Raw genomic sequence first — 6,000 nt, 5'->3', positions numbered from 1 at the left:
ATTCGCTGATTTTGGTGCGCCTCCATAGGGGAGAAGCAGAACCTGAGGGTCCATCGCATAGCCCTTGCGCACAAACCCACATAAAACTGATGCCTTCATTTATTGGTTGTGTGGGCCAGGGGACTGCCAGAGATTTTATACTATGGGGAGCTGTTTTGAGGCCCTTGATGGGCACTGCAGGGTGCTGCTAAGGTAGTATGTTATTGGGGCTTGTTTGTGTATGACCCCTTGAACGTGTAACCCCTTTTTATCTCTATGGAGAGTTATGGGTATAATTCTACAGCTCAGCACAATGAGGAAAATACCCTTAAAACACCATTATTTGGGAGTTTAATTCTTAAAAAGCATTTTTTTTTGAAGGGGCTTTCTTGAGTGAACACATATTGGGCAGCATCTACTCTGAAGGCCCAGCACTAGGGCCTAATCACTGTGAGGCCTGAGGGACCTCAGCTCCCATCGAATTCATTGGGAGTCGATAGCTCCGTGCACATCAGAGTTGCTTCGTAACTCTCCTGGCCAGACCCTTTCAGCCAGGCAGAGTTCCCAGTGAATGACTTGGGATCCCTGAAATCAAATGGGAGTTTTGCCTTAACAAGAACTATGGGATTAGGCCCTGGTCTGTAATTTGTGGGGAAACAGGCTTTGTGCTTCAGTGCATTGCTGCAGTGTGCTGTGTGATCCCTGGTTTTCAGGAGCTTTTTTTGTGTTGCAGTTGTGTTTGGTGGCATTTTACGGTGTGTCAGCTGCAGGAACTGCAAGCTGTTTCCTTCATGGGAGGGGAAAGTGAGAGGAAGAGTGAAGTAAGCTGCTGAAATGATTGATTCAGCTAATACATGATGGTGCTGGCTAGTGGTCAGCAGGGCACGGACGCTGAAGTGTCTGTTTTGGTTAGTGGGTTGAAGGTGGAGGAAGTACGAGGATGTGGAGGAAACTGATAATGGGAAGACCAATTGAGTTGACTGTGTGAATGTAAGTGAAGAAAATCATGTCAAGCCCATCCTACATCATTTCTGAGAGAGACAGAGTGCTCTCAGACTGTGTTTGCTACATTAATCCTATCCAAGAATGGATACTGAAGCAGATGGGGAAATGAATTTTGAGACTGCAGCCTACAACAGTAAGTCAAAATCCCTTTACTGGGATCCCTCTGGGACTTGGAAAAGACAAAGATCCAATACTAGTCTTTTTGGCCCTGGTCCAAAGCCCATTGTGAATGGTTCCCATTGACTTCAGCAGGCTTTGGATCAGGTCCTTAGGTGTTTAGGCATCGTGTCCTCTAAGCACCAGTAGAAATGCTGATGCTCGTACTGCATGTATGCAAACATGATATATTTTAAACAAACATATTAAGATGCAGTGTTAACTCTTGATTTTTATTAAGAATCTCGTGATATTTGATGTTTTTCTTAAAGCCCCAGATCTTGGAGTCATGTGAATACATAAAAATCTGTTCTCATTTTTTAAAAGTAAGTTTCTAACCTTCATAGTTGCAGAGAAAAGCTTGAAACCATGTACCCTAAAGTCAGAAAGCACATTTGGAGGAGGTGGAAAGCCCAAATTTAATATATATTTTTAAAAAGGTCATGATTTTAAAGCTAATCTATTGATTATTTTGAGGGAGGGGAGCTGACTCATGCTTTTTGAATGCTTCGGGTTGGCAGTACTGGGATAATTATAGAGGAATGCAGACAACCTTTCTCTCAGTCCTGCAGAGAAGCGGGGAGGGCGAATATCGGGACTGAAGAACAAAGGGGACATGAGGATTTCTCTTAATCCCTTTCAGGCTGGGCGAGCATGCCTGTCAGCTCCTGAAACAGAAGGCAGCAGCGTAACCTTGGTGTCCCTTAGAGCTTCAAGCCATGGGGGCAATTACTGAATGGATGTGGCATCTGGGAGAACAGTATGTGTTGGGTAACCATTGTGACGATGGCTTGTGTGATCTGGACAGCTGTCCCCTACAAACAGGGCTGAGACAACCAACTAATTTCACAGAGGTCACCAAACGCCCATCAGATAGTAATGACTTCTAGTCTCAGCCAATTGAAAATGGATTCAAACCCATGACCTAGAGGTGAAAGGGGCCATATCCCATTCCAGCCCCCTGAGTCATCCAGTCTCCTATTACAATGATGTTTCTGTGCTGCTTTGGGGAGACTTTTGTCTTCTAGTTTTCTGGCACTGCTGACATACTGTAGCTTAAAATTTTTTTTAAGTGTTGCTTTCCCCAGTCTCTCTCTCTCTCCCATTTATTTTAATGTGCATTGTGTTAAATTGTAGCACATCGATCTGTAGCTTGTACTTCATTTATTAAAAATATCATCTTATTTTGGCTTTGCTTTATTTAGAGCAGAATCGTATTTATATATATTTTATATATATAAGTTTTGTTTTTTTAACGCTAGAAAGAACCATAGTGATCATCTAGTCTGACATCTTGCATAACACAGACCATAAGACTTCCCTGAATTAGTTCCTGCTTCGAGTCTAATACTTGTAGCTGAACTGCAGCTGATCTGTGTTTTGTTTCTCATTCCTTCTCTCATTTTTATAGAAACAAAAGTGGATTTTTTTAAAAAAAACGATGTAGGGCTTGTTTACACTTGCAGTGCTGCACCAGTGCGGCTGGCTGCTGTAGCGCTTAGTGAAGAAAATACAAGAGCTTCTCCCATCAGTGTAGGTACACCACCTCCCTGAGAAGTGGTAGCATGTAGACAGGAGAAGCCCCCCCATCGACCTGACCCCTGGTGCAGACAGAGCTATGTCTGTATAGCTGCGTTGCTCAGGGGTCAGGATTTTCCACACCCCTGCGTGACGTAGTTATACCGGCATGAGTTGGTAGCATAGACCAAGCCTGGATTTTGATGCTATTTAAACCAGACAAGTTATTCATATTTGAAAAGCAGCTATTGTGTGTAATACGCTGGCCTGGTTGTGCGTGGTTTTGTGTCTCCCTGTGGTCATGACCCAGCAATTACACCATTTACTACTGCCTCAATGTAAAAGGAGTTCTCCTTTAGCACATGTTAGAACCTTGTGCTTTTGACGCCTGATGTTGCTCCCACTGAAGTCAGTGACAAACCTCTAATGATGTCTGTGGGAAATGTGAGCATATGGAGCCATAGTTTATTATATGTGCATATACAGAAGCTACTTACTTTACTGTCGTCTGCATTTGTGTCCCATATAGGAGCTGTAGGATACTAAACCCACTGGACAGATATCAAATGCTGTGTCCATGCAGGGTAGTCTTTGATGCAAAATCTGCAGCACACAAGCCTCCATTAAGATGACAACATTAAATACAATAACCTTCCATAAAACAGTGTAAATTTGTCATTTAAAGTAAGAAGTGCCAGGAAATTCAGGACTGAGCTATCTAACCACCTCACCTTGTTCCACATTGGTAATGCGCCTCACCATTCTGTTCTCAGACCCTCTCACTTCCTTCCTCTGATATACAAGAGTTAAGCACTAGTTAAGCTCTATTGTGCATTTGCTGTGGTTGGTTAAAAGCATTAGTTGGCTCTGTGAAATCAGTATAGAACCCTGTAAGGAGCTTTTGACTCAATGTTTTGCAGCAGAGGTGAGGAGTCCTAGTATATGCGCCTTGTAATATGGTATTGTTAAACAGTTACATGATGAGACACTGTTTTCCCGTTTCCCCTGCCCAAAATAGCCCATTGCCATTACCTGTTGTTTAGTCCTCTCTAATGTATGACATTTCATAGATTCTAAGGCCAGAAGGGACCATTGTGATAATCTAATCTGACCTCCTGTATAACACAGGCCATAGAATTTCCCCCCAAATAATTCCTAGACCATAGCTTTTAGAAAAACATCCAATCTTGATTTAAAAAGTGCCAGTGATGGATAATCTACCACAATCCTTGGTAAATTGTTCCAATGGTTAACTGTCCTCACTGCCAAAAAATGTGTGCCTTATTTCCTGTCTGAATTTGTCTCTCTTCAACTTTCAGCCATTGGATCATGTTATACCTTTCTCCACTAGGTTGAAGAGCCAATTATTAAATATTTGTTCCCCATGAAAATACTTAGTGTGATCAAGTCACCCCTTAACCTTCTCTTTAAGCTAAACAGATTGAGCTCTTTGAGTATCACTATCAGGCATGTTTTCTAATCCTTTAATCATTCTTGTGGCTCTTCTCTGAATCCTCTCCAATTTATCAACATCCTTTCTTGAATTGTGGACACAGTATTCTAGCAGCAGTCACACCAGTGCCAAGTAGAGCGGTAAAATAATCTCCTATTCAAGAATCCCCTGTTTACGCATCCAAGGAATGCATTAGCCCTTTTGTCTACAATGTCGCACCGGGGTCTTCTGTTCAGCTGATTATTCATCACAACTCCCAAATATTTTCGTTCTTTGTTTCTAGATCATAGAAGTGTAGGACTGGAAGGGACCTCAATAAGTCTTCTAGTCCAGTCCCCTAAGCTCAAGGCAGGGGATTAAGTAATAACTAGACCATTCCTGGTAGGTGTTACATTTACATTTAGCCATATTAAAACACCTTGTTTGCTTGCATTCATTTTACTACGCAAGCCAGACCACTCTGAATCAGTGACTTGTCCTCTTCATTATTTACCACTCCCCTAATTTTTGTGTCATCTGCAAACTTTATCAGTGATCGTGTTATATTTTCTTCCAGGTCATTGATAAAAATGCTAAACAGCATAGGTCCAACACTGAATCTCTGCAGGATCTCACTAGAAACATACGTGCTAAATGATGATGATTCATTTACAATTACATTTTGATACTTATCAGTTAGCCAGCTTTTAATTAATTTAATGTCATGTTAAGTCTATAGCATTCTACTTTTTTAATCAGAATATGATGCGGTACCAAGTCAAATGCCTTACAGAAGTCAAAGTGTATTACATAGACACTATTGCCTTTATCAACCAAACTTCTAATCTCATCGGGAAAAACAATATCAAGTTAGTTTGATAGGATTTCTTTCCCATAAACTCATGTTGATTGGCATTATTATTTTACACTCCTTAATACTTTTTTAATTGAGTGCCATATCAGTCGCTCCATTTTCTTGACTGGAATTGATGTCAGACAGACTGGTCTATAATTACCTGGGTCATCCTGTTTACCCTTTTTAAATAGTGGCACAACATTAACTTTCTTCCAGTCTTCTGGAACTTCCCCAGTATTCCAAGACTTATTGAAAATCAACATTAATGGTCCAGTAAGCTCCTCAGCTAGCTCTTTTAAAACTCTTGGATTCACGTTATCTGGACCTGCGGATTTAAAAATGTCTGTCTTTAGTAGTTGCTGTTTAACATCCTTCTGAGATACTAGTGGAATGGAAACAGTATTATCATCGTCATATGATATGACTACATCATCTGTTTTTTCCAGAATACAGAACAGATATATTTATTGAACACATCTGCTTACACAGCTTTCTCTTATTTTTTATTGTTTTGTTCCTCTTTAAAGAAGAAATTTTGTTTATTGCATTTGGGGGTGAAATCTTGCTTGCTTTGGACTGTTACTGTAGGAATGTACTTTTTAATAAGGGTACTCTTGCAAAACTACTACTGATGTCAATGGAAGTCTTCTATAGCTAACATGAGCAAAACTGGGCATTTTCACACAAGATGGAATCAATTTTAAAAACAAGTAGTAAGTAGTTAAAAGATGCAGATGATTTTTTTTAAAATGAATTTGAATCCCTGTAAATAAAATTGCACATCACATGTTTTCTGGCTCATACCCAGCACTTTTAACATGATTTTTGTGCAATCTGTACTGCCATAGCGGTGCTAGCATGCACACTATGCAATAGCTAAGTGGTTGTCTTTTACAACATGAACCTTCTTGCCAAAGGTTTTAAACTCATCAGTAAACATTAGCTATAGTGAAAAGTTGATCCCTTAGAAGGGATTTTCTTTAACTCATTTACAGCTGTTAAATCAAATATGGAAATTAGCTATTGGATATAGGGGAAAAAAAGACTTGTAGTT

At 40.3% G+C, this 6,000-nt stretch overlaps 1 long non-coding RNA gene across 1 annotated transcript in view; it reads left to right on the top strand.

Annotated features, from left to right (window-relative positions):
- Positions 1 to 829: 829 nt before the first annotated feature.
- The window catches only part of LOC119566431, a 113,619-nt gene continuing 108,448 nt past the window's right edge, over positions 830 to 6,000 (top strand). Inside the window, exons 1-2 of the long non-coding RNA XR_005225501.2 lie at positions 830 to 1,117; positions 1,784 to 1,900. This is a non-coding gene — a long non-coding RNA (uncharacterized LOC119566431). The remainder of the gene's footprint in view (positions 1,118 to 1,783; positions 1,901 to 6,000) is intronic.

The sequence above is a fragment of the Chelonia mydas genome, chromosome 1, assembly GCF_015237465.2.
Source record: "Chelonia mydas isolate rCheMyd1 chromosome 1, rCheMyd1.pri.v2, whole genome shotgun sequence".
Classification (NCBI taxonomy): Eukaryota; Metazoa; Chordata; order Testudines; family Cheloniidae; genus Chelonia; species Chelonia mydas.
This window is presented reverse-complemented; position numbering and strand designations above follow the sequence as displayed.